A 20,426-nucleotide genomic window follows, 5' to 3' on the forward strand; every position below is an offset into this window, starting at 1 on the left:
TGGAGGACAGGAGAGTAGGAGCAATTGTGAGGCACCCTGGCAAGCAGTCTGCTTTGTCTGGAGAAGGGGCTAGGACGCATCACAGGGCATGACTCCTACTGGCTCATCTCATTTGACCTTTGAAGAACAAGATTATATAGTCAGTCAAAGAAGATGCTCACCAGAGACAGTGGGTTCCGAATGTTGTTTTTATTTATTTGTTTATTTATTAAGCATTTATTAAGTATCTAAGTACTTTATATGCAGTAATTATATATTTCTAACACCTTTGATTCATTGATATTTTCCTAGGCTTGTTGACCCAATTTCTCTGTACTGATGTGTATGAGGTATGATAAAAAAAGTATGATGAATGTTTAAATTAAAAAAAAACATTTACGGGCCGGCCGAGTGGCGCGATGGTTAAGAACTCGCTTGGGATGCCAGAGGGCCCCGGTTCGGATCCCACATATGAGGGCCAGTGACACTGCCCTCTACAGCTAAGATGCTGAACAACAGCTCAACCTGGAGCTGAGCTGCCATGAGTCGCCGGCGACGGCGTAGGCTGCAGTCCCTGTGGCAGTGGGTTGCCATGGGCTACCGTGTGTAGCCAGCAGCCAGCGTGAGTGGCCAGCAGCCGCCGTGAGCGGCCGTCCAGAAGCCGGTGACTGATCTGCCTCGCCAGGGAAGAGCGCAATGATGGTGACAACTTGGGCCAGTGAAGCAACGTCCTCCACAACTAGATTGAAGAACAAAACGACAGCAACTTGTCTGTTCCCCTTCCCCCAATTCCCCAGCACTGTTCCCATCCCCGCAATTACCCAATAAAAAAAAACTTCTTAAAAAAAAACAAACAAACAAACAAAAAAAACATTTACTACAGTAAAAGACACATTGCCATTACTCCCTTTCAAAATGCTTCCCCTCACTTTGAACACACTTATCCCATCACTCTTGCCACTTTCTGAAGCAGTTCTGGAATCCTCTTTCATGAGTCTCTTTAGTTGCGCTGTCATGGCTGCCTCGATGTCCTGAATCGATTAAAAAAGTTTACCTTTCATGGTCATTTGGACCTTGGGGAGGAGCCAGAAATCGCACGGTGCCAGATCCAGTAATAAGGTGGATAAGCACATACCGTGTTTTTATTTGACAGAAATTGCTACACCGGAAGTGATGTGTGACACGGAGCGTTGTCATGATGGAGGATGAAGTAAAGACGCTCACGAAAGGGGACTTCCAGAACTGCTTCACAAAGTGGCAAGAACGATGGGATAAGCGTGTTCGAAGTGAGGGGGAGTATTTCGCAAGGGTTAATGGCAATGTGTCTTTTACTGTAATAAATTTTTATTTAAACATTCACCGTATCTTTTGGTCACGCCTTGTATCTCCAGGGCGTAGCAAGGTGCCTGGCATTTAGGAAACACTCAGAGATTAATTGTGGAACGGACTGAAGACATAATTGAGCATCAGTCAAGTCCTCCTTCTGCAGAACTTGACTTTATGATGTCTTAATTTAATAATGAAAATCAGACACCATTGGTCCAGTGTAGTGAGATGCTTGCCAAACAGTGGGAAAAGGTTTAAAAGGCTTTGCTTCCTTTTGAATGCTGTTTTAGTATTGGTGTTGGAGTCCATCTGGGAGGCTACCTTCTCCTGTTCTTTAACTCTCTCCCCAAATACAGTTGGTTTCTGACTTTTTAAAAACTTATAGTTTTGTTCATGAAAGGGAAAGAAAGGAAAGCTAGCGGCCCAGCCGCAGCTCCTAAGCTTCTTTTGTATTTGAATGTGGAGCCTCTTTGAGAAATCCTGGGACAGGCCAGGAGCTGCCTCTGGGAAAGTCAGCCGGGAATAGCCTTTCTATTTGCTGAGCTCTGGCCACCTCCAGGTTATTTGCAGATCTGGTATAAGTGACCTTATAAGCAATCAGCAGATTATAAAAACTGGTGGATGGAACAAATTCCTGAATAAGAAAGAATTTGGGCTTATCTTCGTTCCTATATATTTTATGAACTTACGAGGCAGAGTAAATTGAGATGGTCCTGGACCAGACTTGATGCTTTCTTCTGTGTGAATTTGCTGAGTTGATGGTTTGGTGAAATCAGTTTTGTTTTCTCCATTTGAGTGGTGCAGGGCTCTGATAGTCAACCAAGCAGTTTGAGTTTCAAGCAGGATGCTTTCTCCAGGAATGTGAGCAATTTATTGCTTCTAAGCATTATTTTGTGTGTCTAGTAAGCAGCAGGGGTGGACAGTCAGCACATTCATTCCTTCAGACCCTATTTGTGTGTCTGTGGTCACTCAGGCTTGCCCACCGCCCCCTTCCTAAAACACTGCTTTCATTATGTCTCTCCTCTCTCTGCTCAGAAATCTTCCACGGTTTCCCCAAGCTGCTTGACCTGACATCGAAAGTCCCTTTAAGGCAGCGGTTCTCAACCTTTCACAGGGGTCGCCTAAGACCATCGGAAAACACGTATTTTCCATGGTCTTAGGAACCGAGACACCACTCCTCTATCCGTCTCCAGGCCCACATGCAGATACGCCCACGACCCCTGTGAAAGGGTCGTTCGACCCCCAAAGGGGTCACGACCCACAGGTTGAGAACCGCTGCTTTAAGGGATGGAGTGTGTCTTGTGAGGGAAGGAGGAATCTTCTAGCCCTGGACAGGGACAGCGTGGCACATCCGTGAACAAGATTACTGTAACAGATTTTTATCCTGCACTGGAGAAGTTTAAACAGAAATCTGATTAATGACTGTGTCTTCATTTTCACTTCTATTTCCCTGACATCCAGACTCAGATCATTGTTGTGGTCCTGGCCAACGCTAAATATGGTGGGTCTTTGTGCTTTAGGTATTAATTAGTCTGGGGACTTTGTGTTTTAGCTGTCAGCCATTGATTGGCTGACCATATTGACTACCACAAACTAAAGCTACTTCAGTGTAAAGCTATTCCTAGGAGAAATATATTCCTAGGAGAAAAATAATACAAAAAAGTATATTATTTGGTTGTTAAAATGTCCCCCTCTAACACAGAGTTAAACCTTATATTAGGCTCCAAATTGTATTGATTTTTGGTTTTTTGGTTTTGTTTTTTGTTTGTGACTTCCTTCCCTCAACTTCCTTTTTCCTTTAAAATTCTAGTGAGCAGCACATGTCTGGTATCTTGGCCTGAGAATTTTAGACTTCCAGCATTCCATGCTCTTAAGTTAATAAGATTTTTCTGGCCTTCTTACGAGCTTTTCTTGGATCTCTTAGTACTGATTACTATTCACATCTTATTAAGAAAAGTGCAGTCTATACTCTCAGTTAACATGTTTTGTACAGGGCTCCCAGAAACAATCTGGCACGGAAGGGCTTGAGTTTAAGGGCAAGTGCTTTATAATTGAGTATAACTTTAAAATATAACACATGGGGCTGTTTGCTTTATAGCCTCCAACAAAACCGTGCAAATTTAACTTCACGGGCTGAGGAAGAATGTATTCTTTCAATCCCAGCTCCTTCTCAGCCATTTAAAAATATTTTTAATTAACCAGTTGTCCTTTTCAGAATTCTAATTGCTTTAAACCGTTTCTTTAAAAAAAAGAAAAAAAGAAAAGGCACTCGTAGGCTCCTCTTTTGGGGTGTACATTGCACAGGCCAGGCCCACGTGGAGTTTTGACCTTTAGCACTGACCCTCCCCTCTCCTCCTTCTAAGTGGCAGACACAAAATGTGTTTGAAAATGAATTTCCCATGAGCCGCTTCCCTCACCTTCCTGTGGCCGCAAAATAGCTGCCCTTGAACTAGTGATCCGCTAGGCCTTGGAACTCTATCATCTTAAGAAGAAATAATTAATAATATTATAGAAGAGGCAATGGTGCCCCTCCCCCAGTCTCCCCCAGCTCTGTATAACACAATTCCTTTCTTGTTTACCAACATACCTGGGGGTGGAAAAGAGCATCATTTCTTGCTTGCTAAGACCAGGCTCTACTAATAAGATAAACAATCATTTTTAACTTAAACTGGAATTCAAGCTGTTACAGGAAAGTCTGATTTGTTCCCAACTTTACGGGGTTTCGAGCCTGAGTGGGACAGATAGAGACTCATTATGCACAAAACATATTTCTCTTTTGGACCATCACATAGAAATGCCTTCATGGTTACTGGGCTTGGCTGCTAAGTGAGGTAACTGTTAGTAAACCTGCTGAGTGTACGGTCATGACCTTCAACATCCCCATTGAATAGACATCCTTAAGTGTCTGGTATTTTTCTTTTGCCAACAAGTTTGGTTAAGTTGATGTAGGGATTTATAAAGATGTGCAAAATGCACGTTTTTATCACTGTTCACTGCGGCCTTTTATCACATCTCTGCAATATTCTTAATGTCTCTGGGGGGATATTGTAAATTATTTCACAGTTAAATTGGAGGTGAGTTTTTCTCCGCTAATCAGTAGGCATTGAATGCTTCCGTGGGCTTTAAAGTAAATAGAAGTGAGACATAGCCAAGGCAAGTCAGCAGCAAGGCTGCCCATAATCCATAAATATTTCAGCAGTTTCCTCCCTTAGCTTGGCATGTTCCTGCCAGTTATCAAGAGAACATAAATTTTAACATTTGAAATGCAGACATTCGTTATTGCAGGTAGGAAAGGTCATAATTAAGGGTCTAGAGATACCTTACGAGAAATCAATTCAACATGGTTTTGAGTATGATTTTAGTGTCACATAGTTTAGAAATCATTTTTCCTAAGTTGAAATAACTAACCCAAGACATTCCGTTTAAAAATCATGATGTAAAAGAACAACAATTTCTTATCTTTGCGAATTGAGGCTACAAAATTTAAATTATAGAGTATACTTAAGAGGAACATTATAAGTGTCCCATTAAGGTTTTAAAATGGGAAGACGTAAAGAACATCCTGAAGAAGTGTGTGTATAAGCAATTAAAAATACTTAGTTTTCCATCAACATTGCAATTTAGATTACCTAGCATTTAAATTATTTCTTATTCTGCTATCACATGAGTATCTTCTTTATGTAACTTTATAACAAAATGACCCTTCTAAGAGTTTTAATACTGTTTTATCATTACTACAAATATTCTAAAATATTCTAAAATAATGAATAATAGTCTCTTGAGTGTAAACATTTCTTAAAATTATGAATTGGAACTTGGTCATGCATTGTACCTGTATCTTTGGTGAAGAAAATGGACTTCAATGGAATAAAGTCTCATTAAATTTATAATAAGCAGTATTAATGATTTTATTGAACCCTGACTGTATGCCAGAGATTGTGCTTTATTTTACATGCACTCTCTGATTTCATCCTGAAAACAGCCCAAGGTTACTCAAAGCTATTACTGTCATCTCTATTTTATAAATGTAAAAACTATGCTTTGAAATAATTAAATAGTGTTTAAAAGATTAATTAAATGGCTAATAATAAGCAGTACAGCCCAGAATTGAGTCCTGGTCTGTCTGAATTTGAAGCCTTTCCTCTTAGTCACATCTCTGTGCTGCTTAAACATAAGAGAATGATTTTTTTTTTTTTTGCTAAAGCTTCTTTTTTTAATTTCAGTGGTACAAGAACCAGTTACTGGGTGCTTGCTATGTAGTAAGCACCGTGCAAGTTCCCTGTTGAAATCACAGAGCTGAGGTGGCACAGACCACTGATTGTGCGGACAATCTCGAGGGGCACCAATGATGGGCCTTAGGCCACCTCGTCATTTTTAGGTCATGCACATGGCACAGGCACAGTGCTACCTTGGATGGACCCTGAGAAAAAAACCGCCGGATTTCTCCAATCTGTTTGTACCGTCTCCATGTTGAACCTAAAAACCACACCTGGTGCGGGACACACAGTGGGTTCTCGGAGATACTAGTTGTAATACATGGACTTGACACATTTTAAGTGTAACATATCCTTTTTGGAGGAGTTGTCTACAACTGAACTCTCTGGTTTAAATGTCACGCTCCAGGCTGTCATCTTCAGGATTTGTAATGCTTTTGCTGCAGGCACCAGACTACCAAACACTGCTTGCTAGAAGAAACTGGAAACTGTAGACTTCACCTGTCACGATTTTGTGCAGTCTGACGTAACTGTCCTCACTGCTGACTCCTAACGACGGTTTTTCACTTGCTCCTCTATCCAGTTTACATAAACCGTGGCTTACTCTCTCAAGCTCCAGACCAAGGGTGGGCAGCATCACCTACTGCTTGATGAAAACGATCAAAACATTTGCGATAGTGTTGCGCAGAGATTAAGAGTATGGGCCGTGGAGTGGGCTGCCTCTTGGGTTTGACTCCTGCCTCTACGCCTCCTAATTGTGTGAGTTTGGGTGACTTACCTAATCATTCTGTGCCTCCGTTCCCCATTTATAAAATCTATCCCTACCTCACAGGATTAAGAATTTTTAAATATTTGAATAGATTTCAAGTGCTTAGGAGTATTTGGACCACAGTGAAGGCCTGTAAGTGTTCACTCTTACTACTTTTAACATTAGCTTGTCAGAAAAGTCATGATGTATTTTTTCTGTTTTTCATTGTGAAAATGCGGCATGACTTTTCCGACAACCTAATATATGACTATTCTTAATCCTTTTCTTTTGTCGACCTCTTTCCCTTTAATGGCGCGCATCCTAACTTTTACCATCACTCCTTTCCTGGCAACACCCAGGTCAGTGATCGCTTTGACAAACTCGTCTTGTTTCTTCGCCTCCTTTGTTCTGGAGCATGTAACTGCCGTTGGCCACCCATTCGGAAACCGCTGGCTTTTGTGTTCTGCAGCCCCTCGCTTGTCATGGTCCTGAGCTGCCCTCTCCTCTCCTGTGCAGCGTGACCACATCCGCCCTCTCTAACTGTTGATGGAACCTCCTCTTCCACCCTTTCCCATGACTGTCATTTCCGTAATACCTTGCTCGGGGTTTGTTTCTTAGCCCCTCCCAGATGTTAAAATTTTCAGATCTTCATTTTGTGTCTCTCACTGTAATGGATATCCCTGTATTCACAGTAGCACGTAGGACGTCTTCATTTAACTATCCTGCCCAAGTATCAGAGGAGTGCACTTACTGTAACTAGAGACTGTTGACTCAGGCAAGATCTTGAACTTTGGAAGAAACTGAAATATAGGGAAGCTGAACAATTTTTAATAATCTATTCAAAAGTAACGTAACGACCGATAACAGGACTGGAAGTAGCTTTGCTGGAGATCCTTGAAGCCCTGTTGCTCATCAAAGGCCTTCTAGAGGTCATCTAAGATCTCGACTCTATAAGTCATGGGGACAGGTATTTCTAAAACTTCAAGAGAAAAGATGAATTAAGACTCATCTAGGAGTTACCCATTTAAATCATTACCAAGGCTTCATTTTTATTTGTTTTCCTAAACTTGAGCTAACTTGAATTTTAACTATGTAAAGTTCTACTTAAACTTTTATTTGGGGTTATTATATAAAAGGTGATCCTTTAGGCAAAACTAATCTATGGTGATAGAAGCCTAAATGTTGGTACCTCTGGGGGCAGAATATGAGTATTGTTTGAAAAGGGTACAAGAGGGCCTTGTGGGGTGCTGGTAAATGACCCATATCTTGATCTGATCGGAGGTTACATGATGTATACAAATGTCAAAATCCATCAAGCTGAACACTCAAACTTTGTGCCTCTTTACTGAAGAGTTGTTGAAATAGGAATAATTTAAAAGAATGACATAAGGAATTTAAGAATCTCTCCCCTTTAATCCTAAAATTTCCTTTTATCTTCTTGGCCAGTCCATCCACTCTTAGAAGGCAGGGACAATATTCTGTTCATGTTTATATTCCTTGCCATGCAGCTGGAAGAGGGTTGGAGGCAGGACGAAGGCTTAAGGGCTCACATACCTCATCCTAGGAGAGTTTCTTAATAAACCCAACTCCATTCTGAGCTGCCATTTTGACGTTTATATATACGTGTGTGTGTGTGTGTGTGTGTGTGTGTGTGTGTGTACATACACATATATATGTGTATGTATGCGTTCCTTGATTTGAAATAGCAAAGTTAAGTTGCACTTTTACTTCAGAATCTAAAAAGTAGAATATTTTGTGACATGATCACATTCTTGCACATATCCTGCCTTATTTGCTTTCCCCCTTGCATCTCTGTCAGCCTCTCAGCGTCCTATTTTGGTACTTGAGAGAAGGAACTGTATCTTTTACTTTTTACTGCTCAACAAGTACGTGGAAAATTGGAAATTTTAGGGTAGAGAAGAGGTGACAAAGGAATGATTTAATGATGCTGAGAAAAGAAAGGGCCATCCTTAGACCGCCTTCCTTCGGGAAGATAGTAACGCACCTTGTCCACCCCTCTGCCAAAGCTTTTATGATAGATGTAAGTCAGGATTATAACAAGATTTAAGTTTTCCATATGGAAGAGCCAGATTTAGAGCCAGGAAGAAGAAACAGAAACAAAATGCTTTTAACATTTATGACAAGAAAGAGTCCTCAGATTCTACCTATGTACAGCCTTTTCCTCCAAAATACGTCAACCTGTGACATAACGTCAGGTTCTGGCAAAACTTGCTCTTGATTTAGAGTTGAATGTGAGTTTGCTTTATGAGAAATAATCAATGCACAAGGAAAGCATGTGGGAGTCTCACTGTAATATTACTGCCCTTGAGGCTGTTGAAATTTCCTTTAGGATCTTTGTCATAGACTGTAATTTAGCACGTGCATGTCATCGGAGAATTACAGTTCTGGTGGGTTGGGAGTCTGTTTAATAATATCTTCCAATCTTTCATTAACCAGAATTGTTTGCAAGTAACAGATGCAAGAATAACACACTAAACCCATTAGTTTCTAAAGGGAATTAGGATTTCCTAAACATATTCTGGCCTGGGACTTGCCTTTCTTGAAGCCAAACTAACTGAAACAGTGTGATTCTGTGAAAAGAATTGGACCCGTGGATTCATTAGAACCGATGAATCAGATCCCAGTATGTATAAAACCTTAATAAAATGAAGACCCTTCATAACTCACTGGGCTCCTGACTTTAACGCCTAACCCCCATTCTCAAATGGGGCCAGACTACCATGGTTATCTTCTGACAAGCCCGGAAATCATAGGTGACCCTCTTTCAGGAAGTAGAAGGCAGAAAGCAGACCTCTCTATTCCCATTACTCTCTCAGGCCAGTTTCCCCAAACCTGGCCAACAAAATGGGCACCAACTACCCGAGAGATTTCTGTCAGCACTACTATCATCCTGGAGGACCAAATCTCAAAATCTGCATTTGTCCCATTAATAATCAAACTCAGAGGAACAACTCTCACTGGATGGCGCCAGACAGGCTGTACCAGGATGGGTTTGGACGGTTCAGCCAGACCATGGAAACCCAGTCCTCTAGCAGCACAGCTGCACCAGGGTTGGCTCATCATTCTCACAGTATCAGATGCCATCCACTCTGTGAAAATAAATTCTCAGACTCTACTTTCCCGCTTAAAACGGGGCTTTACAGAAGATGATAATTGAAGCATCACAAAGTGATAGTAAGTGAAACGGAAAAAACTGACATCTGGATCCAGGATAGCTCTTTAATTATAAAAGAAGTCATAGAAATTGCCAAAGAAATGTAAAATGCATGTTCAAAACATCATGTTAAAAAATGTGCCACAAGCTAGGGAAAAAATATTTGCCACTATTGTGATGTTTCATAGCTTTAAGACAGGCCTCTTATAAATAAATAGGAAACATAGATAGATGTATGTAACCAAAAGAGACAAAGTAATGTATTAGTGTGAGTATGGTTGTGTGCATAATATCAATAAATAACGATAAATATAATGGAATATTATACAGCTACTAAAAAACATGTTTTCAGGAAATTTTAATTACATGGAAAAAGCTTATTATCCAAAGGGATAACATTTTAGGTACCCAGTGTGATCCTAACTGTGTATACATTTAGTGTGTATATTTGGCACAAAGGATAAAATACTGAAAGGAAATAGATCAAAAAGAATTACAGAAGTTAGATCTGTATAGTGAAAGTAAAGGTGATTTTTTTCTTTATAATTTTCTGTAGTTTAAGTCTTAAAAAAAAAGAATGTGTTTTAAAATTAAAAAACAAAGCCAACAGTAAAACAACATACAACTCCTCATTAAAGCTGGACTCTAGTTCCTTTAAAAATTGAAATTCATATTTTAGAATGGACTAACATTAACCAAAACAGCCTATCAAAGGTAAATATTTTAAATAAATGAGGATTTTTATCATGCCTCTCTTAGATAGGGGATAGGAAACTCAGGAAAGAGGCTTTTGGAAATTCAAAACTGACTTCATTTGAGCACCGTTTCATGTTTGCACTTCTGGTAAAACCCAGGTGGTTGGTGAACAAGGTGACTCCTGACCACTTCTCACCACAAGCGTCTTTGATAACCTGGCACAATTTCCTACAGTGTATTTTTCCTCCTTTGACACATACGAGCACAATAGTGTTGCTGGCATCACAGTTCATTAGTCTCCATGTCCATCTAAAGCTAACAGACAGGGGACTGTGTCCCATCCCCCCACCAAGCACCTTTTAGCACTTTCTCATTAAACCATTTATCTAGCCATTGAAAACTCCTCTCTCTCCAGCGATTCACATGAAGAGCCAGCATAATTTTTCAAAGCATTTTCAGACACTAGTTCTTACCTCCCTTACGGGAGGATTGTTTTTGTTGATTATTCACATGAAGTATTTCGACATAGAATTTTGATGAGAGGAAACTGGCTTCCTAGCTTTTGCCTTGGCAGAGTGTTAAAATACTTAACATAGTGACTTATATTATCTGAAATTCCACAGGGGAATACAATAGAATTTCACAACAGAAAAAGACCTTAGAAATAATTTTATCCAAACTCGCTTTGCTTTACAGATGAGGACTGAAGCCAGAGAGGTTAAAACCCAAGATGAACACCCATTTCGTAACAGGCCTTCTCCTTCTCATTGTGGTCTTTTTAATGCATTATCCTCAGCATACGTTCCTAAACTTTGGTGTGGCATTTGGGCGTCATTGGCATATACAGTAGGTTTTGGGATTATGAACAGAATCGCCACCATTGTGAAATGAATACACTGAATGTAAGGTTTCAGCCCAGCTGCCCAGCACCAGAGTGTGACAGTGACCTCGCTTCAACTTCAGAACACGTGGTCCCACCCTGGTGGGATTGTGCTCATTTTTCTTCACGAAATTCTCATTTGTCCTCAGTCTCATTCTTTTAAACCTAGTTGATTTTTTTTTTTAACCTTGGACTTTTGACTGAGAAGAAAACCCTTTTCCATCAGTATTATTTTTATAAAAACTGTGAATAGAGTTTCGCTTTGATCTTCATTTATTAATGCTTTGGACCGTTATTGGAGTTACATAAATTTAATTTTTAAGCCAAAGGATGACTATGAGAAAATGTAGTTAAGGAAGCAAAAGCAATTCACTGTATATTGTGTTCTTAAAGCATAACTAAAGAATTTCTGTAGAAGTTGAGGGAATAGTCTATTCTCCTGGCTAGTAAAATGAAGATATCACAACAGCTGCAAGGTATTGGTTTCACTGTTGGAATTCATTTTGATACAGTGGATTTTTATTATTTTTTTAACTCCCCCCCTCACCCCAAGGTTGTTTTTTTTTTTTTGGTGTTTTTTTTTTTTAATAGCAGGTGTGACTTTTAACCTTCCAAACTGAAACTTGTGAGTAAATTTGTAGGGGCAAAATAACCCCAAATATGTGGGAAATGAATTGAAGAAGATTGATAATCCTCCTTGTAATTTTGAGCTCAAATTATAGCCCTCACATTGAACAAAATGTAGACTTGTTATACTAAACACTGAGAACCAGCGAGCGTTGGAGAAGATAATTGGCAGCTTTATGAATTATGATTGAATTATGATTCTTTATACTTCTGATCTCTAGTGTAATTGATGAAGGCCTTGTAGATAACTTAAAATTATTAAAGTAGATAACATATTTTCAGAAATGTAGATGTACCTCACTGAGGTTATATATAATTCATGGGTAAACTCTTCTTTGTATAATTTGCACAGTTTGTGATGAAAATGCAAACATGTTTACTATGTTAGAGATAAGATCCATACAGCTTTGAAAGTGGAGAAATGTTTGTGTGTCTTTCTTAGCTGAATAGAAGTACTGACATATATTTATTGAATCAGGCTTACTGTAGGCCCTAAAAATATACTTATAAAACTGTGCCCTCAACCTCCAAACTGATCTTTTGGGCAGCTTCCTTATGTCGTAACCCAAATGGTCACTAACTTCACTTCAGTAGACACTGCTACTATTTTTAATTCATTATATAAAGGGGTATTAAATGTAGTTTTAGGCATTTCTAATTGTACTTAAGGCACAGCATTATATAGAAATATTAAACAACAGTGAGTATGGAAATGTGTTAGAATGTACATAGGATATGTAAACCTAGGTTTATCCAAAATGTCACCAGAATTTTTTTCTTGTAACACCATATATATTTATGACAATTGATACTCATAGCTTTGATTCATATATTAATCAGATTCTCAGAGGCTTTCTGAATCATTAAAGGAAGAGTAAAGTTTTTTCCATTTTTCTCTCTCAGCACTGTGTACCTTGAACACGCACTAGCTCTCAACCTCATCTCTATCTTTTGCGTTTCCCCTTTCTGGTTTATCCTGCACATTGCCACCAGGTCATTCATTCTAAATAGTGTTTTCATTGTCCGAGTATTCGTTCTTGCTCAAGAAACTTTAGCAGCTTCCTACTTCTATTACCCATTTTGGTCTCTTTCCCCCAAAACAACCCCTACTCCAATATGCTGCTCTCCTCACTACTCCTGGATAGGAAGTCCTACTGACATTGTCCACGCTGCTGTATGATGCTGTCTGGCATAGGTATTGGCACCATGTTGGTTTCTTTTCTCTCTCCTGTTTATCTGTCTGCAACCTACTTTAAGATCTAGCTCAAATTCTACTTCTATATCAAATTCAAGGGCTACTCTTTGGACGCCTCTGTTCCAATATTATCTCCCTAATCCTCATTCACTTAGTTGTACTACACCTTTAAGTTCTGATTATTTCTTGTATTATTCTCTAATTGTTTCTTGTCTGGAGGTCACGTTTTCCTGGCAGATTGTCTGAGGCAGTGGTTCAAGCTCTGACCATGTAGGCTGTACTCCCAGACCTACTGAACCAGACCCTGGGGAGGGGCCTGGAAAACCCTGTTTTTAATAAGCTACCCAAGTGACTCCAATGGCTATCAAATTACTTGTTGTCACTTAAACTGTCTACTAATATTCGAACTGAACAGCATGGGCTGCAGATTTTGTATTAAATGCATTTTTAAAGCTCTTGAAATTTATGATCTGTGTATGTGTTACTTCTTTTCATCTAGTTTAGTTAGCCAGTGTGCCCAATTCTCCCCAAATTTCGTATCAGTGACAGAAATTTTCAAATAAAATATTTCGGTCACATATATGTAAATGAATACCTGTGCAATTTCCCTTTTATAAAAATCCTTTTCACTTCTTAATTATACAGCTAATTCATGAACACATTTTCCTGAAGAATTCAGAAACACAAAGTGAAACTCACTCTTGATGTTTTCCCTCTGTGGCAAACAGGGCTATCAGTTTGCTGTGCTCCCTTCTGAATTTTTAAAATACATTTATATATTTTATATTTAGTGTTTCCCATAAGCACAGTATGAATCATTTTGAAACTTCCCTCTTTGTCTTGGCAGTCTTTCCATATCAGCACGTGTGTGTGTGTGTGTGTGTGTTCATTCTGTATAGTGTTCCACAGTATGGATGTATCATCATTTATTTAAGCATCCTTCTATAATAGATGGACATTCAGGTCGTTCCCACTTCTTTTCCTTATTGTAAACCCCAGCGAACATCCTTGCGTGTGCGTTCTTGTGGACATGCGCCATTGGCTCTGGGATAAAGCCTCTCTGCTCTGCCTGCCTTTCCGTTTTCGGTTCACAAGCCTGCATCAGTGTCCTCTTCTCCAGGTGGTGGCAGTCAGCGCAGGATCAAGTCAGGAAACTGGCCTTCTAGACCTCCCTCTCCATTGATGCACTCTATGACCTAGAACTTTTTCTCCCTTTTTAATGTGGTGGCATTAGCTGGGAAGTCTTTTTAGGGTTCCTTACAGTTCTAACAATCTCTTACTCTCATTAGGCTTGTGGGCATGAGGCCATTCATTTTTATTATATTCAGCTATTTGCAAGTGCCATTTCATTCTTGCAAAGTAAATCATAAAGGTTCACACATGGTGCTTATGAATAAAGGCACTGGATGCTTTCTTCCGCATTAGTCTTCCACATGACGTCTTAACTGAGGCTTGAATACCTTTTCTAGATGAACTAACAGTAATGCTGGTGGTCATAGTAGCAGGAATACCTTTTTTCTTTTAGATAATGCTCAGCAGTTTACAGAGACCTGTTACTCACACCACCTCACTTTTAGGTATTACCCATTCCTCACAAAGCCTGAGAAATTAAAGGACTTGCTCAAGGTCATTCACCTAATGAGTTTGAGGGCCTAGACTCCCTCACATCTTTTGATTCAGTAAGTTCTCTATTTTCTTAAACAGATTCCTCATACTCAAATATTGAACATATGCTAAATTTCTTTTTATTTTCTAAATTTCTTTTTTAACATTTAAAAAGTGCTGGGTATGTATTAGATGGTCTTTATGCATGAGTCCGCCGCTCCCAACCTTTTCCTGCTGCCTCCTCGGTTATTTTATATTTTTGTGTAGTAGTTGAGACTCCATTTGGTTATGACAGTTCCAGATACGGTTTCAGACATCAAGATGGCTGGTACTTTGAGTCTGCATCCCTTGAGCTTGAGGGAAATGCGTTAACGCCAGTAGTTGTGGTTATCGTGACTCTTCAGATCGCTTGACACACTCCGTAAACTTTTAGCTCTGGTGCATGAAAGATGAGTCAGAGGCCAAGGCGTGACATGTCGGCAGGGTTCCTGTTTCATCTTCACACTAGAACCTGAGTGTGCCAGTGATGTATCATGGGAATTCTTAGGGATGAAGGATTGGTGTTGTTTTGTTGGGAATCTTTTAAAGAATGCTCATCCAAGTGTGGATTCTTTATTTTTCGACACTTTCTCCCTAACATACCAGCACTGAACTGAAGTTATTACTTGCAGAGTATTTACGAAAAGGCAAGGTGGCACAGTCCAGTGGGACTATTGAGACTGAAATGTGCTACCTGAAGCACTTTCTTCCTTCCATTTGGTTACTACCAGGAAGCAGAGAACATATCTCCTTCATAGATTTTAGTTGTTCAGACATATACAAAGCTCTTTATTTCCAGATCTTTGATTTTCCTGAATGCTAAGAAGAGCTATTTGGAATTTGTGAAAGCTGATACTGTCCCTTTGTAAGTTGTGATGTTAATCCTGCAGCTATGTCAACAATAGAGTTCTCTAGACAGGTGACATGATTCATGTTTTAGCATTCCCGTTTCCCTAACCCTGCAACCGCCCCACTCTCTCCCCCAAAATTATTAAAAGAGAGAGAAAAGGTGAGGGGAAACAAAGAAACAGACCGTTTATACTTTTCCATTTTTTTCTGTTTCTTGTTAACTTATTCCCTCTCATACTATTACTTTTTTTTCTATTACCTTTTAAAAAAAAAAATCTCCCTTGCCTCTGTATCTGCCCTAACACCCCTTATCATGATTATCCTGCCCTCTACTTGCCACCCTCCCTCCTCCTGACAACTTTACAGCCTCATTAGTTGTTCCCTTGACTGATATATATGCACATACCAGAGTTGACTGGTCATCGGAGTCCAGGAGCCAAGGTTCTCCACTGCTATTACAGTTCTCAAGTGCGAGGTGCCAGAGGCCATGTATTGCTAATTATGAGTACTCGAGTTTATAAGTGCCTAATTTAAAAAAAAAAAAAGCAGAGTGGAGCTTAGCCCTGTCATCCACTTTCATGCAGAAATGCTTTCTTGAGTGGGACAGAAGGAATAACACTCCACCTAGTCCTCTGGGTATTGGGCACAACCCAAGCTCATCTGCGGCCTGTGGGAGTGTGTCCTGAAACATCCAAATATCATCTGCCTTGGGGCTTTTTCTCATCAGAAAAAAAGGCTGAACATGATGAAAATCTCACTAAAGAACAGGCAGATGTTCCCACCTAAAATTATTATTGTTTGTTTTTTGGTATGCTTTGGCTGTATGGTATTAAAAGATGAAAGAACCCTGGAAAAACATTGTTTCTCTCAATTAATAAAGGCTAGATTTATTTGTTTTTACCAGTCATTATTTATCAACACAAGTTAGTGTGTTAGTGTGAAAAATCATCCTACAGGCTTTCTTAGATAGATATTAAAAGTAGCAAATGGGAAAGATTTTTACAAGTGGAGGAAGACTACTTCTGATCGATGAAGCTGTGTGGGGGATACCCTTGCCTGCCTCCTTTCTCAGATATTTCCTGGTAAGAGGTTGCAAGGGAAGAATTAAAGATGGCGAAGCTGTGACTCAAAGAGGTTTCATGTTTTACCTGTCGTCCTGGTTGGGGTGTTTCAAACATCTGTTTGTCATGTCCATTAGGAGAAAAACTTCAAAGAGTTCTAATGTTTTCCCAGGAGGTATCTTTGTGGTAACCTCAATTTTTCTTTTTCAATTGATGTCAACAATCTTTACTTATGGTCTCAAATTTAACATAAAATGAAGTCTTTACTCAAGCAGAAAGAATGCGATGAATCTGTAGTTGTTTGTGTCTCTGGGGGGTAAACTAGGCCCAGATCCATGAATTTCTCAGTTACAGACAAAAGTGAGTAGGGGTGAGTAGGAAGAAAGAGAATATTTACCTTTGTTACAACCCAAAATAAAATACCATTTTTTGCAGCCGCAGATTGTGATCTATTCCTCTGGCCCTGGGGATCACTTTAGACTTACTAAAGACAGCAAAAATCTGTTAACTTATTATAGAAATCCAAGAGGGAGTTTTGAGCACGTGTAACCTGAAAACTGGGAGTAAAATAGTAAGGCTTTGTATGCAAGTTCAGTGATTTGCTTCTTCGTTCGGTGCCTTAGTCTCCCTCTCTGTAAAAACAAATCTTCTCTCACAGCTCATTAATGGCTTCATCATTGGTGTTCAGATAGCATATTCTTTAAAAATCAATAAACAGTTGTGGTGATCGATGCACAACTCTGCGAAAGTATTAAAAACCATAATCTTATACATTTTAAATGGATAAATTATGTGGTATGTGAATTATATCTCAATAAAACTCAATATATTAGAAAAATCAATATTTAAAAATATCATAGGGTTTGGGGGTTTTTTTCTTGGTAGATTTACCCTCAAAACTGAATGTTCTTCATGACTTCTTCAGCAGTAAACATGATGGTTGAAAGCCCCGTCTGTTCACCGGCTCACTGCCATTACCTGTCACTGCCTGCCCTCTGTGCACACTCGGGTGGCCGGGCACGCCGAGTGCTTACGGGTGGGAGACTGCTCTGTATATCCACACACCTCCACTCCTAGCATCTGACATATGTGCTTTCCAAACCTATGCATGCCAGCTGGGCTTGTTTTTGTAATTATGTCATTTAATTAGATTTTTAAAATAATCCATTTATATATAGGTTCTAAAAGAAAGAGTTATATTTTTGAAAAGAAAGGCATGGGCTTTGGAAAGACTAGACATAGGTAATTGCTATGAAAAAATCGACATTGAGTTAGGCATGAGAGGAACAATTGTAAAGGATTTGGGGGGAATTCATTAAAATTGAGATGTGTAGTATATTCAGGATACTGGAAAGCCTTCTAAGTCCTCCCGAAGACTGGACATCATAGACAATGCAGTGAGGTATGGCTTATATCAGAAAGGATGGCAGCTGAGTGTACATTTATATTCAAGTTACAATTAGTTCAGGATTGTATATGGCACCTTTTTAGAATTTTTCACTTTAATAAACCTGTCTGACTAACCATCAAATCAATAGTTCCTGCAGCATCGAATAAGAGGCCATCTGCAGGATTCAGAAACACAAAAACTTACAAAATGTAGTAAAGTGGTAAAGGAGCTTAGGATTGGCGGATGAGAATGGACTGAAGTTACAGAGTGTGTGTGTGTGTGTGTGTGTGTGTGTGTGTGTGTGTGTGTGTGTGTGTGTAACAGAAAGAGAGAGAGAGACAGAAAGATAGAAACAGAAAATAAACTAAATTTACCTATGTTGATATTTATGTCCCTATATTCTTGCTATCCAGTGACTACTGAGAAAAGCAACAAAAGATGCTCGTTCATTAATCTAAGAAACTCTGATCTGACATCCTCAAAGGACAATACATTATCCTAGGTTATGGAGCTGCGAACACAAATAAGATATGGTCCCTCTATATGCCTTTAAAGTCTTTTTTCGCTTTTAGAAATGAATTCTCTTTACTGTGCATAAATAAAAAGAATACAAGTTTTTGTATTCTTTCATAATGCTGTGAATGTTTGGTCCCATGCTTGTCCTTAAAGCAGCAAGTTCTCTGATGCTCTTCTTATCGGAAACTCTGACTTTGATTTCTACATCTTCCAAAGGAAAGGATACTTCTTTTCCTGTATGATAGATTAATACTTGGTGGGGATCCCTATGTTGTTGGTTTTTCTCCCCTTTGGTTTTACAGACAGAAGCACACAGACAGACAGAAGTCTGTCTTTACAGACAAGACAGAGAGCAACAAATTAGGCATCAAGCAATACGAGTTCTCACTACATCTCCGCTTCTAGACCATGGGTGACCAAAGGGAAACCAAGGGCCTTCTCTAGGATGGGATTGGAATCTATATTCGTTAAGATTGTTTCCAGTCCTTCAGTCTCTGAGGTGCTCCATCGCCTTGGTTTTAATTTTTAATGGGCCTAGCATCCCTAATGAGGACATGAAAATAAAGCATGAAATTTGGAACATGTGCTTCTTTCATATAAACAGATTAATACAAAGTGCATTCTAGAATGTAAGCTTCATGAAGTTTGGGACCCTGTTGGTCTCACTCACGGCTATACCAGGAGTTGGATAAATATATTTTTTAAAGAATGAATACGTGTATCTTAGTTAGAAATATAAATGGAGAGGGAACATAAGAAAGGAAACTTTAGATCTCAAGGAAATTCTAAAATAGGGTTTTAACTATTGGAAGAGTAATAACTTGAAGTAGAAAGATTGGAAGACAGATTTTTGCATATTGTTTTGTTTTGTTTCCTCAAAGTATGGGACAGCCTGGTGGAAGATTTCAGGTTAGGAAAGAGTACACAGGTAGGAAATTCACTCATTTATTCAGCAAATATTTAAGTATCCTCTCACTATTTATGTAATGGTTATCAACTTTTTTATCTCATGACTCCTTTACACTTTCAAAACTTACTAAGGATCCAAAGTTTATATGTGTTGTATCTGATAGGTACTATATTGGAATTGACACCGAGAAATTCAAAATTTTTAATTTGTTAACTCATTTAAAAATAACAATAATAAGCTCTTTACATGTTACTATAAATATCATTTATATGACAAGTAATATATTATCCCCCCCAAAAAATTGAGTGAAATGATGAGCATTGTTTCATGTTTTTACAATTCTCTTTGATGTGTGCTTAATAGAAAACAGCAGAATTTCATTATCTGCTTCTACAGTCAGTCTATTGCAATGCGCTGTTTGGTTGAAATATACGAAATTACATAGAAAATCTGATCTGACATCCACAAAGGACCATACATTCATTATCCTAGGTTATGGAGATGTGGATATATATAAAAAATATATAAATTATATAGAAAATCTGGCCTTACCCAGGTATGGAGTTGGAAAAGGGAGGCCCTCCAGACCCTGGGAAGAACTCCCAGGGGTCTTCAGACCACACTGTGAAAACATTGTACTTGGGGGTAGTGAAACATGAGTAGTAAATTTTGCTTGTTCACCAGATATTTATGAAGTGCTTACCACGTGCCAGTAAATTGGGAAAAAAAAGATAATCTGATAGGATAAATGGTTTGGATGTTGAGGCTGAGTTGGAGTTTGGAGTTTCTTTAGACGGTTTACTATATCTGGGGTACGAAGGATGAGAGGAATAATACACGGTATGGGGAAGCGTTGATTGCGTACAGAGCCCATACTTGTTAAAATGGTTGTGGACTTAGATACTAAGAAATTGAAAGATGGAGAAGCAGCTCCTCCGTCTCGAAGCGGGAGTCAAATACTCCTAGTCCAAGAAGGTGTCAAGGTCTTATTGTTTTAAAAAAGGTGTTGGGGATCCTTGATACGTCAGCTGCAGCTTGGATTGGAGACCGATGTGGATTCTTGTAAGAGAGATGAGTGAATAGGTAGCTATAGATTTGAGGAGTAGTGTATAGTATGACTGATTCCATTGGGAGGGTGATCTGAGTCTGGAATCTTGAAGGTGCTGGATCCTTACCAGCCACTCCAGCACTCACCTGCTGTGCAAGATGGCCAACA

General features: G+C 39.2%; 1 protein-coding gene across 16 annotated transcripts in view; it reads left to right on the forward strand.

The window, feature by feature from the left end:
* DISP1 (dispatched RND transporter family member 1) overlaps positions 1-20,426 on the forward strand; it is a 172,960-nt gene that overhangs the window by 131,278 nt on the left and 21,256 nt on the right. The gene's annotated exons all lie outside the window — the stretch shown is intronic.

The sequence above is a fragment of the Hipposideros armiger genome, unplaced genomic scaffold (assembly GCF_001890085.2).
Source record: "Hipposideros armiger isolate ML-2016 unplaced genomic scaffold, ASM189008v1 scaffold_45, whole genome shotgun sequence".
NCBI lineage: Eukaryota > Metazoa > Chordata > Mammalia > Chiroptera > Hipposideridae > Hipposideros > Hipposideros armiger.